The following is a 15,926-nucleotide window of genomic DNA, read 5'->3' as shown; positions in this document are numbered from 1 at the left end:
TTATAAATAACTCCATTTAAAGTAAGATGTACTCCTTGGTGACGGTCATCAACTGTGTGAATTGAAGTGTCTCACTGACTCCAACTTCACATGTTGAAAAGGCGTCTCTCAATTTTTATTTAAAAAATGAGTGAATGGAGTGAGGCATCTGTTTGGGCAAAAACAATAGAGTTTGGATGACCTCCAAGTTAAGGAATTGGATTAAAAGAGGCTGTCTACATGCGTATTAAATCTATAGAGAGGGTTTAGCCGCAGGTGAGCTGAGGAAGGTGCGGTGATGGTTCAGAGATGGAAATAGTAGATAGATCTTGGTTCTCATGCACAATTAGCTGCAGTGAGATTTGCCCGTGAGATAATGCGTCCTAACTTAATACGTACCATTCACTTGGCAATAGAAGCTGTGCCCAGAGAGATCTAGTGCTTTACAATGTCTGACAACGCAGAGTTACAAGGATGGTTGTTGTTGTGTATTTAATATTTCTGTAATATTTGAGTAATCCTCCAAATATATTGTTCGATTAAGCATTCTTTGTTGTTTATATAATTCATTATGATTGTATTAGGTGGTAGGGTGGAGATACCAAAAGATGTGTAAGGTGCTCCTTCCTTCCACTGGCCTATAGCACCTGCTTAGCCCCCTGATCAGGGTCACGTGAAGCCGTGGGAGCAGGTGGTGAATGGTTGCACTGGCAGCCGGTGCGTATCACAAGTCCTGGTTATGTGACCACTGATGCCAGGCAGACAATCTCTGAAGAGTATTGATAATGGCTGGGGTCACCCGTCTTGTAAAGACACTGCCCAGAAGGTGGCAATGGCAAACCACTTCTGCATAAAAATTTACCAAGAACAATCATGGTCATGAGTCCACGATCGCCTATGTCACATGACAAGGCACATAATGATATGATTATATGTAAAAATATACAGTATATTTTCTTATTTTTATTGAGATACAGCATGGAATGGGTTCTTCCAGCCCCTTGAGCCACACCCCCCAGCAATTTAACCCTAGCCTAATTGCGGGACGATTTACAATGGCCAATTAACCTACCAACCGGTACGTCTTTGGACTGTGGGAGGAAACCAGAGCACCTGGAGGAAACCTGGGGCGAACATACAAACTCCTTACAGACAGCAGTGGGAACTGAACCCAGGTGGTTGACACTGTAAAACAGTGTTCCCTAATCTGTTTTAGCCCAACACCAATGCCCAAAGCACTTCCATACTTTCCAACACTCCTCTTAGGCTCAATATAGTTTCCCATGCCCCCGTAGTGTAAAAACATGTCTACCATTTGCTAACATGAGAAAAATGATTCTGCTTTAAATTTTTATTTGTCTTTAAACCTATCTTACACAGTACCTGTGTACTGTACAGCTGCTTTGATATCACTGTGATCCTTGAGCTTGATGGTTTTTAGCAAGAGTTGAAGTATCTGGTTTAAGTTGTGACAGCAAAAGCCTGAAGTTCCCACGTGTAACAATGTCTACGCGGTTTCTGGTTTTTGTGAGTATGTGGTTCACTGCACTGAACCCTCTTTCAACAAGGTAGAAGGATGGAAGTGCAAAGACCAGGAAACTTCGTATGACAGTGCAGCCACATACCACAAAAGCCGACATTTTTGAAAAGCATTTTTGCTACGTCACTCTGAATTTCAATAATTTCTTCTTGCAAGCTCTCTTCCTGTTCTTCAACCTTGCAAAGATATGGGTTAGTTACCCAGTCTGGAATTTCCAGATCATTCAGGTCCTTGAATTGATTTTGGAAATCCTTCTGAAAATCCAAGGGCGTAAGCAGTACCCTTGCAAATCACTGTCAGTGAAAGAGTCTGCCATACTTTCCATGCAGGGAAACTATGAGAGTATTCTTCTCCCAATGTATTTTTATCTATTTCTAATTTTCCAAAAAAAGTGGATACTACACTTTTTGCTTGGATTAAACTGATATTCTCACACTGCAGTTTCATATTTAAAATGTTCTCGTTGTCATACAGATTGATTAGGTATGCCACATCTCCATGTAGAAGTTTAATACTGTATCCCAAACTCTTGTCGACTTAGAGCAAAAATTCAACCACAGTGTCAAAAAGAACTTTTTAAACAGCAGACTTTTAACAGCCAATGCACTTCAGTGTGAAGAATCGCTATCTTGGCATAACTAGCAAAATATTCTGCTATTTAATGGATGAGCTTTAATTTTGCTGATAGCGGTTATTACAAGAGTCATGCTTGAAAAAAGTCACCGGCTGAGGTTTTTGGCTGCAAAATGTTGATGATGAATTATACAATGGTTTGCAAACAGACTTGGAATTTCTTTTTTCATAAATGCCACTAAACCAGTGTGGCGAGCTGTCATAAATGGTGCTCCATCAGTTGCACAAGAAATCATGTTCCTAATCAGCACAAAATGCTGGTGGAACACAGCCGGCCAGGCAGCATCTAAAGGGAGAAGCACTGTTGACGTTTCAGACTGAGACCTTTCATCAGGACCCTGAGAAAGGGTCTCGGCCCAAAACGTCGACAGTGCTTCTCCCTGTAGATGCTGCCTGGCCTGCTTGTGTTCCACCAGCATTTTGTGTGTGTTGCTTGAATTTCCAGCATCTGCAGATTTCCTCGTGTATGTTCCTAATCAGAATACTTTTATCTTCAATATACGTTTTGAGTTAGTCAATTTACATCTTGAGCTAGTTGTAGATTGATTCTTCATTTATATTTGTTTTTAATTTCTTACCAATGAGAACCTCTTCATAAACTTTTCCATTTTCGATAAACCATACATTTGCCATTAGCAATGCCTCGTTGTCCTGCACAGTTCATTCATCCAGTGTTATCCCAAATTCTGTTTTTTGTAGCTCTGTGCATAGTTGATACTCAGTGTCTTCATTGATTTCGACAATATAACGAGCTACAGAGTGTTTACTCAGAGGAATTGATTTTAAGATACTGGCATCCATTTTGAGAACAGTGGTGAGCGCTTCTGAATCAGCAGGCATCATTAATCTCTCACCGATTGTGTGAGATTTTCCACACTTTGCTATCATTTTGGAAATGTTGTAAGAATCAATGAAACCACTACCAAGGTCATTTTTAGCTTTCTTGGCAGATGACTCAAGTGTGCAATGCTTTTCAAATTCTTCTTTCATCTTCTAGAACTGGTTAATACCATAAGTAGCCTTTTCAAGGTGTCTTTTATGGAAGTGTTCCTTCAATCTTGATGGTTTTGTGGCTTCTTTAGACAGTATAGTATTACAAATAAGACACATGGGGCATTACTGAGATGACAGAAATGGAATAAAACTATACGTAGCTTTGTATTGACGCACTTTCTGTAGTTTTGGTTTCTTATCAGGATTAGAACTCAAGGCTTCACCACCTTCAGACTCATAGAGGTTGTGCTGTACATACTTATCCAGCATTAATGGGGGTAAATTAAAATAAAAAATTAACACGAACTAGGAATGCCTTTTGGACGTTGATGACGGCAGTGAGTGACACAGATGGAACGATGGTAGCGACACGCAAAGGAATGGCGAGATGAAGATGAAGATCACAACAGCGAGAAAGGAAGACATAGGGGTCCAGTATGCAAGTCTAACTTCATGTTTACTTTAAGTGAGGCACCCACGTATCACGTGGTCGCATCGTGATGTATCATGGCGCAATTTACATATTTTGGGGCAGCGCGGTAGCATAGTAGGAGCAGTGATTCCCAATGGCGGCAGTTACGTGTCCAATTATTAAGGTCTCATAATCCTCAAAGGTGGTTCTTAACCACACACATGAAGCCAAGGCCACTTTGAACACTTCAAGAAGAATCCTCAGGGTTGGCAGGTTCTCTATTTCACCGTTTGGTTCTGGCCAGCGCTGTATCACTGCGCGACCTGTTTTCCGTAGATCTGTAGAGAAAGTTGAGAGGGTGTACTTGATGTACCAGCTGTTAAATTGCGTGAACTCACTCCGTGCCGCAAGTCAAGGGGAACTGTTGAGTACCCTGGTTGCTAATTTATGCATCTACAGCAACGACTATTTGGTTGGTAAGGTTGGATGAGTTGCTGAGTTTCAGATGCATTGTGACAAATACTCACCGCCTGCAGAACTATGCTTCTCCCCGTGTTCCCATGCCTGCTCTACTAATGGCCGGTGAGGTCTCGTGCCTCAGGTTAGGGTACCACATACTGTGCCCCCCTCTAAAAAGTCTTGAATGCCCCCCCGACTTCTATTTCCCCTTTAGGACACGTAACCACCCCCACCGGGAATCATTGCTGGAAAGCATTGTGCTCCTACTATGCTACTGTGCTGCCCCAAAATATGTAAATTACGTCATGATAGGTCATGATGCGACCATGTGATAAGCGCGTGCCTTGCTTAAAGTAATCATGAAGTTAGACTCGCATATTGGACCCCATGTCTTCCTTTGAGTTAGTTTAATGCCTTCAAGTTACAAAACATAACACTTGTCTTCCATGATAACGAAGTGTTGATTCTTTTGATCCTGACCTCAGCTGCTGTGTCTTTGAATGATCTACGTTCTCCCTGTGATTGTGTGGGTTTCCCAGGAGCTCTGGTTTCTGCACACATCTGAAAGGCTAATTGACCACGATAAATCACCCGAGGTGTAGGTGGGTGTAGGGAGAGAGTTTATTGGTATGTGAGAGAGTTACGGGAATTGAGTGGGGGAACGTGATTGATGGGTTTGTTCTGAGAACCATAGTAAGCTCTGAGAGTTGAATTGCCTTCTTGTACGTCATGTGAAATAGAAAACCGAAAACTCGGCCTGGGTAAAGCAAAACCCTGTTAATTTGCACAATTACTTCCACCTACCTTAAGTGTTCAGAGATGAGTGAGTAATTTCAAGTTCCTGGGTGTCAAGATCTCTGAGGATCTAACCTGGTCCCAACATATTGACGCAGATGTGAGGAAGGCAAGACGGTGGCTATATTTCATTACGAGTTTGAAGAGACTGAGCTTGTCACCTAAAACATTCAAAAACTTCTACAGATGTACCGTGGAGAGCATTCTGACAGGCTGCATCACCGTCTGATATGGGGGTGGGGGGTGGGGGGGGGAGGCAGGGCTGCTGCACAGGGTCAAAAGAAGTTCCAAAAAGTTGTAAAATTAGTCAGCTCCATCCTGGGTACCAGCCTTTGTAGCATCCAAGACATCTTCAAGGATTGGTGTCTCAGGAAGGTGGCATCCATCATTACGGACCCCCATCTCCCAGGACATGTCCTTTTTTCATTCTGATTCTGATTCTGAGTTAGCAGGTGGACAGCTATGACTGGTCTGCAATGCGAGAACTTGAGGTCCCCGCAGGTAACTGTTCTTGCCAATGACACCGAGCAGGTTTGACCCCTGCGGGAACAGGAGGGAAGAGGGACGAGACTAGTGCAAAGCGGCAGACAGTAAAGAAGAAAGCGAGAGTGAACAGAAAGATGGGGAGGGGACCTGTCTGTTCCGGCTAAAGATCTGTGTGTTGTCTTGACATCTGGGAATGTGGAGACTGCACCAGGGATGGTGATGATAAGAGTATTTCCACAGAAGTGTGACAATAATAATGATTTTAATCTAGATTTAGTGAAATGAGGTTCTGAGCCATATGTATGAGGCTAGTCCTTTGAATCATAAATTTAGTATATAACTGAGAAAGGGAAGAGTTGCTGTAATCTCAGGGAGGGAGAGACAAGTGAGAAAATGGTCAGTTCTTTCACAGCGCTGGCACAGAAATGGTGGGGTGAAGTTTCAATTGCGTAGTTTTGTTTCTTCAATTCTATGGCTGTTGTCATATGTTGTTTTGAAGTCTGCTCTTGCACAAGTAAGATTCAGCAGTATCAGGGACTGATCTCAGTCCAGCAGTATGACCCATGTTAACCTAATAATTGAGCAGTGGGACCACAGTGAGAGTTCGTTAGGCTGCCCCTGGGTTGACATACTGTCACAGGAAGAGTGAGTGGATCATCTAGATGAATTGCTGATTCTCTCTGTGCCTCTTGGTGCATCAGGCAGCGATCTTACCGTCTCTTTAGCACTTGTGTGCTTTTACGAGGCTGAGTTGCTAGCTTGACACTCAACCCAGCATACAAGGAGCCGTCCGGATTTGAACCGGGGACCATTTGCCTCGAAGTCTGTGCGGATGTTACGACACCCAACGGATGGCTATCTAGACATGTGCTAACGAGAATTTTGATGAAACACTAATGAAAATGCTAACTTATCTGGGTTGATTGCTCAAAGGTTGATGATGGAAAAAAAAGATGCTTTTTGAAATAACTGCGTCCCCACAATTTTCTAATGAAATTTAGCTTTTGAGAGATGTCTAAACTTGTAAGTGCAGTGGTAAGAAAGTAGATGATAAGAGCAACAGATTGGAAATGATATCTAAATATGAGATATGAATCTATGCGTCAGTTTTACCTCAAAAGGACTGAGTAGCCTCTGACCATGGGTCCAAATTCTGTTGGAGAGAATGAGCACATAATCCAGGTTGAGTTTCCTGTTTTGGAACAGGTTCTGAATATTTACCCTCCCCCCTGTAGCCTTTGTACTCGGGTCACTTTCAATGGTGGGGGAGATTTGCTGCTGATTCTTAAGTCAGAGAACTTGGAAAAAAAGTGACGCGGCAGTCTTTAACATTGCAATCCGCGAGTTGTTTTTTTTTCTGTGTTGTTAGTCTCCCCCTCTCGCTGTGTTGACACCTCTCTGCCGCTTTATTAGGGAAGGAGAGAGCCTGCGGCACGTCGAACTGTCAGGGTGAATGATTAGTTTTTATTGTACTGCAGATCATGGTCTTTGCTCTTGCTTGCTTGGCGGGTGCTGAAGCTTTGTGCTGATATGATGGGGGGGGGGTTTGATGCTTCGCTGCTGTTCGTGTGTGGGAGGGGTAAGAAAGGGGCTTCAGGGCTCTAACAGTTTTACTGCCATTTATCCTATGGGGTACTCTTCTGTTTTCATGGATGTCTGAGAAGAATAAGAATTTCAGGTTGTATATTGTATACATTCTCTGATATTAAACGGAACCATTTGAACCATATGTACATGTCCTGTGGACTATAATATGCTCTTATTCAAGATGTCTTGTAATACACCATGCCCACTTGGAGACTTTACTCTCAGTAATTTTTTTAATATATGGTTGCTCTACATGTAATGTTGAAATACTGAAAATAATGTCTTGGTTTCTGCAGCTGAACCAAATATCATACACCATTATTAAAATACAAGTCAAACAGCTAAGTTCTATTGTCCATACACACATAACATAACCAGGAAGCTGGTAATGTTGTTTGCTCTTTGAAAGCTGGGCATGAATCTTATCTTGCCATATGACTCACCACTGAATAACAGCATGAATTTGGTAACAATTAAAATACTCTGGTCAGTGTCAGTATTTTCTAATCGAGCTCCAAGTCCCGCTACCAAACAACTCTGGTCACACTAAAAAATGACTTCTGTAAAGTGAGGCATTTCATTCCTTAAGGTTTTGATTAGGGTTGTAGATTTTATATTTCCACAGTCATAGAATTGTACAGTACAGAAACAAGTCAGCTCACCTCGTCCTCGTTGGCCATCACTACAGATCTCTCTGCCTTTGCGACTCAAGTGCTTGTCTGGATGTTGAAAGAGGAACTGTTACCCCCAACTCCTCAGGCTGTGCATTCAGAAGTAATATATTTAAAGAAGTTACATTTTTAATGTTTTCCTTGTTTTCTTTTATTTATTTCACTTCCAACTACATTTTCCTTCTCACTTTCTTTGCCTCATCACATTCAGAATCTGATTTAGTATCACCGGCATATATCGTGACACTTGTTAACATTGCGGCAGCAGTATGATGTAATAATATAGGGGGAAAGCTGTGAATTACAACTGTGAAGTACATGTATATGTCTGTTAAATAGTTAAGTTAAAATAAATACTGCAAAAATAAATTAGTGATGGATTCAATGCCTATTCAGAAATCAGATTGTAGAGGGGAAGAAGCTGTGCCTGAATCATTGAATGTGTGTCTTCAGGCTTCTGTACCAGTCCCTGATGGTAGCAATTAGAAGAGGGCATGTCCTGGGAGATGGGGCTCCTTAATGATGGACATCGCCTTTTTGAGGCATTGCTCCTTGAAGATGTCCTGGATACTATGGAGGCTAGTGTCCATGATGGAGTTGACTAACTTTATAACTCTCTGCAGCTTGCTTTGATCCTGTACAGTAGCTGTGTCTCCCCCGCCCACCCCCTCCCCACATTCCAGACGGTGATTCAACCAGTCAAGATGGTATATCTGTAGACATTTTCGAGTATTTTAAGTGACATATCAAATCTCCTCAAACTCCTAATGAAATATTAACATTGAATTCAATGCTGGAACCAACGGATCCTGGTCCAGACTGGGCACTGCTCATTTACGATTCCGCAGCCCGATTTGTCGAAGTGCAGAACGATCAGGACTCCGGTTCACACTTGATCCAAGTGCTCTGAAGCAGTCGCTACACTTGTGATGGATGATGGAACGTGCTGCTGGTTGTCTCATAAAAATATTTATGGACAAATGGAAATTCAAGGGCCTTTAGTGTCTTACTATCTCAGACAAGTGTTATCCACGAAACAGAATAACATACACCAGAACAATACAAATTAGCAAGTCAGCACTGCATACATACTCACTAACTGAGATTTTTTTAATATAAAAGTACATTTTTTTCTGGTTGAGTATGACTTAGTTTAAGGGTAATTCACATCTCTCATTTAACGTATTAGAGAACTACATACAAGATATTTAAAGTGGAAAGATCTTTCTTCATCTTCTTTCCAGTAATTGATTTAATTGATAGTTTAGTTCCCTCCCAGTGTCAAAATCACTCACAGGCCCTAGCCTGTAGTATTCTCAGAATCGAGAATTTAGGTTTTGATGTATATGTTGCTTGGTGGTCTGACGTGAGTTAGATGAAATGATATGAGAAATGGGTATGAGCCTCCAAGGAGGAATCTGGTTTAAATGGTAAATAGTGCTGGTGGTCAGGTTGTCTAGAAATAGCGTTTGGCGTAAACAGGAAACCCTGCTCACTCACTTCTGCCAGTAATCCAAAGGACTAGCAGGTCCTGAGGTGTATCGAACTGCAAAGAGTTGTGGACAAAGCCCTGCACATCATGAAAGCCAAACTCCCCACCCATAGACTGTGTCTATATGTCTTGCCAATGTTCCCTCCAATCTGTAATGACCGGTTTGCGCAAAATTCTTATGCTGTGGAGTTTTTTTGCCCAAGCGCCAACAACAAGTGCACTGAATAACTTCTTCAGTAAAAACAGTATAAGTAAGTCAGTTCCAAAATCTGCAGACAAACCATCGCAAACTCCATGCTGTCAACAGCGTCCACATCGGAAACTGGAAAAGGAAATGTGATGGTGTACAATCATGCAATGTACTTTACGTGCCAACAAGGCGGAGGGTGACAACCTTTTGTGCACAGTTTAAATTCCTCTGCGTGTTAGTAGCAAAAGATGTGCACGCGCGCGCACCTCAGAGGGAACATTATTTCTTGCTGCCTTGGTGAAGCAGACAACATAATCTCCCCACTACTTTCTCTGCCACCAGCTGGCTGAAGATAGGAAAGCCCAAATGCACATAACAGCAGCAACGCAGACAGAATGCTGGAGGAGCTGAGCAGAACAGACAGCATCCCGGGAAAAGAATAGACCTTTGACGTTTCAGGCAGAGAGGGAAGGGTGGGGAGCGGAATGCCTGAACTAAAAGGTGGGGGGTGGGGGGGGGGAAGAGGATAGCTGGAAGGTGATAGGTGAAGCCAGATGGGTGGGAAAGGTCAAGAGCTGGAGAAGAAAGTCTGATAGGAGAGGAGAGTGGACCATAGGAGAAAGAGAGGGAGGAGGGGACCCCAGGGGAAGTGATAGGCAGGTGAGAAGAAGTTAAAGGTTAGAGTGGGGGATAGAGGAATGTGGGGAGGGCAGAGAAATTTTGTTCACCAGAAGGAGAAATTGATATTCATGCCATCAGGTTGGAGTCTACCCAGACAGAATATAAGGTGTTGCTCCTCCACATTGAGGGTGGCCTCATCTTGGCACATGGATCAACATGCCAGCAGGCTCAAGGACAGCTTCCATCTGCTATCCTAAGATTATTGAAAGGTCCTCTAGTATGACAAGATGGAACCTTGACCTCACAGTCTACTTAGTTATGACCTTATTGTCTGCCGCACTGCACATTCTCTGTGACTGCTTTCTCTTGTGCTACCCCAATGCGTTGTTGTGATGAATTGGTCTGTATGGATGGTATACAAGATGGCTCTTTCATTGTAGCTCTGTACATGTGCGTAGTGGTTAGCGCAACGCCTTACAGTACCGGTGACCCAGATTCAATTCCCGCTGCTGTCTGTGAGGAGTTTGTATGGCTCTCCCCGCGACAGCGTGGGTTTCCTCCTGGTGCTCTGGTTTCCTCCCACAGTCCAAAGACGTACCAGTTGGTGGGTTAATTGGTCATTGTAAACTGTCCTGTGATTAGGCTAGGGTTAAATCAGTGATTGCTGGGCGGAGCCAGAAGTGCTATATCTGAATAAATGTGACAATAATGAACCAATTAGCTAATTTCTTAATTTAACTGAAAGGAATTTATTGAGCTTGATTACGGCAAGCAATTCTGGTCACTGCAGTACAGGAAGGATGTGAGAGTACTGAAGAGGACTAGAACGTAAAAGCAGGGTTGCATGCTGAGGCTTTATAAGGCATTGTGAGCAGTTATAAGTTATAAGTACTGTGAGCAGTTTTGTGCCCCTTATCTGAGAAAAGATGTGCTGGCATTGGAGACGATCCAGAGGAGGTTCATGAGAATGATTCCAGGAATGACAGGATTAATGTAGGAGGAGTGTCTAAAGGTTCCGGGCCTGTTCTTGCTGGAGTTCAGAAGAATGAGGGGAGGGTCTCATTGAAACTGATCGAATATTGAAAGCCCTAGACATGGAGTGGATATGGAGAGGATGTTCTCAATAGTGGAAGGGTCTAGACCAGAGGGCACAGCCTCAGGATAGAAGGACATCCTTTTAGGAGAGAAGTGAGGAGGAATTTCTTTAGCCAGAAGGTGGGGAATCTGTGAAATTCATGGCCACAGATGGCTTTGGAGGTCAAATAACTGGGTATATATAAAATGGAAGTTGATAGGTTCTTGATTATTAAGGGCATCAAAGGAGATGACATGTGAATGGGGTTGAAAGAGAAAGTAAATGAGCCATAATTGATTACAGAACAGACTTGATGGGCTGAATGGCCTAATTATGCTCCAATATTTTATGGTCTTATATATCCTGTTGGGCTGTTGCCTGGGAGAGGCAGATCATTTCTGAGGAGAGACTGGAGAAGCTACTTTGGTTTACCTTTCAGTGGAGGAGGCATATGAACTTAGGAGGGGGGCATGGATAAGGTGAACTGGAGAAAAAATTTCCTGCTATCACTGTTAGATAAAACAAGTGGGTGTAAGGGAGAGGAAACTCAGAGGAGATATGTAGGACACTCTGTGGCCTGAGAGAGTGAAGAAGCTGACAATATGTAGATGAACACTTCCAGAGGGCAATGGACCACCTGCTCCATGATCGGTTGCCTATGGCCAGTATGACTGAGTTGGACTGAATGGCCTGACTCTCTGCTGTATGATTCTTTGATCCCGTGATTCTACTTTTTTGCAACTGGCCAATATCATCAATTTAGCCACCTTATAGCTTAGGGTGGCGAGGTGGAGCTATGACTCTACCAAAGGAGGTGTAAGGCACTCCTTCCCTCCTCTAGCCCGCAGGTCACCGTTGGGCAAGGTGTAGAACCTGCTTAGCAACCCCCCCCCCCCCCCAAATCAGGGTCATATGAAGCCATGGAAGCAGGTGATGGATGATTGTATGAGCAATCGGTGCATATCACAAATCCTGGTTGTGCGATCACTGATGTCAGGTAGACCATCTCTGAAGAGTATTGATAATGCTGGGGTCACCCATCTTGTAAAGACACACCCAGAAGAAGGCAATGGGAAACCACTTCTGTAGAAAAATTTGCCAAAGATATTTATAGCCATGGAAAGACTATGATCTTCTACATTCTACGACACGGCACATTATGCTGATGTTTATCCTGATGGCTTATTGGTCCTGATTGTTGGACAGGGAATGTGTGTAATGCATATTAACGTCGAGCCAGCTGGTGGCATAGTGGCATCAGCACCGGACTTTGAAGCAGGTGGTCCTGGGATCAAAACCGGCCCGCTCCTTGCACGCTTTCCATCCGTGCTGGGTTGAGCACTGAGCTAGCAACTCGGCCTCGTAAAAAAACAGACAAATGCTAACGAAGCGTCAAAGTTGCCACCTGAGAGAAAAAAAATATTAACTCTGGGGAGTCCAAACAGTTGAGATGGAGGTAACTGGCCAATTGACCCCACCCAGTCTTTGACGTAAATGTTAATGTCTTATAAATATGATACCATTTGAAGTAATTAAAATAATCCTCCAAAATTCTTCTTCTTCAACTTTGGCAATTCTTTCGGCTCAACATGACCTGCTCCCATTCCAAGTCTTGTAGGTTCTGAAAGCTGAATGATCCAATCAACAGAATTCTTTCACAGATGGGGAGGAGGTGCCTGATGGGCAGGCAGGTGGGTAGGTTGTGAAATGGTGCAATTCATCTGCCACTTCAACTGTTTCTGCTGGCTCCTGACGCATGGATTAAAGGTTCTCCGTTTCATACCACAGTCTACTTGGAGGTATCATGGACCAAGGGTTCCCAGGGGGAATGTTGGATTTTACTAAGGAGGGATTGAGAATCTCCTTGGATCTTTATTTCTTTCCACAACAGAGATCAGAATAAAATAGTATAGGGTACATGGATAAGGCGGCCTGCCCAAAAAGCAACTCGGCTTGTTTGGGAGAAGGTACAGATTTGGTAGCATCATTCTCGTTTATAAGCTACCTGCTGCTGGTAATCCAGGTTACAGAAGCTTATAGGAGGGCAGGATTCACTTCTTCCCAGTAATCCATAAGGTTTCTTTTTGCCATGCCTGATTCTTTATTTTCAAGAAGTGGAAGATGTTGAATGAGGAGAAGTTGATTTGAATCCTTTTCAGCCTTTGATTAATTGAGGAAAAGGACAATGATCATCCTCTGGTCCAGAGATAAACCAGAGGCTCTCTGCTTTGGTCACATCGAACAACAGGACGAGGATGAAGGGGATGGGTCCACCTTTGGCTCTTGACAAAGAACTTTGGAATCTAAGACCCAAGGTAGTCGCATTCTACATAATGAAGTGGTTTATAAAAATATATTCGTCTTTACAAATATTGTTTCAGTTTATTCAGTTTTGTTATCTTCATTTGGAAATTGCTCTTTGTCTTCCCTATTGATTGAACATTTTATAAATACACACAGTATTTAAAACCTTCAGACAATTCATCCCATCTCATAATAGTCATTCAGCACATTTAGTGCTCCACCCTTGTGATGCAATGTCAATCGCCTGCAGAGATGTAAATAGCATTCCCAAGAGATGAGGAAGTCAACCTCACTCGGGCATTGGTTTCAATGGACTCAGACCAGCACAACCTTCTGCACAGACTCAGAGTTTCCTCGTTAGTGCGTGGCTTTGCAATGACCATGGAAATCTGCCCACTCATGGCATTCAAAAGAGTGGAGTATTGTCAGGAGACCAAAGGCTAGTGCAAGCCCATCATCGAGATCTTTATTTGCTGTATTCCTGATGACTGATCAGCTAAAAACCACTAGCCACACAGCCTTGAAAATATTAGTCTGCCCTTCAGCTGAGGGTGCTTCGAAGAAATTGCATTGCCCACAGAAATGCAAATGTACAAATGTTACTTTTCTTTTAAATTAAATTCATATTTTGTGTTTAGTGTTCCTTTAGTTGCTGCTTTAAACTTCCATTGGAATAAAATATTTGGTTTGATAAGATTACTTTCCGTTCAGGAATCGCCATGTCCCCGACTATCAGGCAAATTGTTGATGGTTGGTACAGAAACTATTTTGAAACTTTGTCTTAATCCACAACTTTCATAATTGTTCCAAAGTTCCAAAGCTCCCTAGAGCTGATTAAGTGTTTTCAGATTCTCTACAGTAACATAGGAAATGCTGTGGCCATTCTCCGGACAGTAAGCTCGAGCATTCAAGGTGATAATGGCAGGTCTGTCTATTCTGTGGTGTGCATTGTGCCAGGACATCAGGTATAAAGATTCTGCTCATCCTGAAAAAATCTAAAGGGTGACAATCGAAGTTCAAAGTATGTATACATTATACAACCTTGAGATTCATCTCCTTACAGGGAGCCACAAAACAATTACAGTAAAGCTGAAAAGACCCACGAAACACCCAATGCCTCTGGGCCCGACAACCTGACCTTATCAATCTGGTTGTTCCTTGCTCTTGGACTGCTCTGTGACCTGGACCCCACTGCCACGATTCAGTGCTTGACTGACCTTTCCAATTCAGCCTGGAGCTTAAGTTGATCAGACATTGGGACTTCCCACGCTCTTGGGGACACCACGACCCTTCCTCGCCTGCACCTCCACCCTCGACCGCCTTTTGCTTTCCTCTCCATTGTTAGTGTTGTTAGCGTTGATCATTCTTAATAAGTCATTTAGTAGTTTCCTTTGTTTTGGTTTTTGCTGCCGGGCATCACCAGTGCGCCATTTTAATTGTTCAACAAAGTGGTAGCACTTCAGACAGTGCAGCTCCCTCTGTTTCTGCACTGGGGTACTTAACCAAGAAGGTTCAAATTTCATTGAAACGCACAGTGAAATTTCTCATTTGCGTTAACAACCAGCGCGCCCGGGGTGGCTGGAGGCAGCCTGCATGCATCGCCGTACGCTTCAGCATCAACATTAAGTTGCTAAGTTGCTGGAGCGGTGACTAAGGGAGGTGGGCAGTCTCTCTGGAACTGGAGGTGCTAGTTGCCTGGAACTTGTGTGAATGTTCCCTGCCGATCGTTTTCTTAAGTTTCCATGGTGGCTAGTCTCGCCTCGTGTGGATACACCCTGACTCATTATTTAAAGGAAGCCAGTGTGGAGGCTTTAGTGATCTGCTTCTGACTTTATGATGGAAGTACGTCTTTGATGAAGTCCCTAAAGACAGTTGAGGCAGAATGCCCAACTAATTTCTATACCGCTGCTTTCTTCCTGAAAGGTAGTGTTTCTGATGCACCATCAATAACTCTCTCTGAGACGTAAAGGCGAGATATCGGCTTTTATTGACTGGAAGAAGGAACAAGCAGTGGTTGACCACCATACTACATCCTGGAGACAGAGAGGCCGGGCTCAGGCGTCAATCGCCTTTATACCGGGGTCTGTGGGAGGAGCCACAGGAGCAGTCAGCGGGGGCGTGTCCAGACAGGCACATAGTTCACCACAGTTTCCATGCATTTAGCAATTTGAAGTATCCCAAAACCATGCAAAGCCAGCTTGGCAATGGTCCCTGCAGTTGCTCAAGAGAACAAATAGAATCAGGAACTGATGAAGGGATGCCATCTTCCTGCTTCTCTGACAACAATGGTGTCGCAAGACCAGCAGTCTTTCCAGAGGTCAGCTGTCCAAACTCTCCTACGTGTGGGTGTGTTAGAGCTGGCTGCCAGGGAGGCACAGACTACAAGGCAGCCGAAGGATACGATCCACGACTACAAAGCTGCTTCCAAAAGGGGGAAGGATGCCGAGCGAGCTTCAGATTCACATGGAAAGGCCGTGCAGTCTTTGCACAATTTGTGAAACTTGGGGTGGAGACAGCGGTAATGGTCTACTGCTGGCAACGGACACAGCCCGAGGGGAAAGTTACGGTGCTAAACCTTCCCCACTTTATATTGGATCCATGCACACCTTTCCCATGGACAGCATTTTGGGAGCTTTCATTGGAATATTGCGGGACTTGTAGGTCAGAATGAAGAGCTCTGTGTTAATCT

This window comes from Hypanus sabinus, chromosome 13 (assembly GCF_030144855.1).
Source record: "Hypanus sabinus isolate sHypSab1 chromosome 13, sHypSab1.hap1, whole genome shotgun sequence".
Lineage (NCBI taxonomy): Eukaryota > Metazoa > Chordata > Chondrichthyes > Myliobatiformes > Dasyatidae > Hypanus > Hypanus sabinus.
This window is presented reverse-complemented; position numbering follows the sequence as displayed.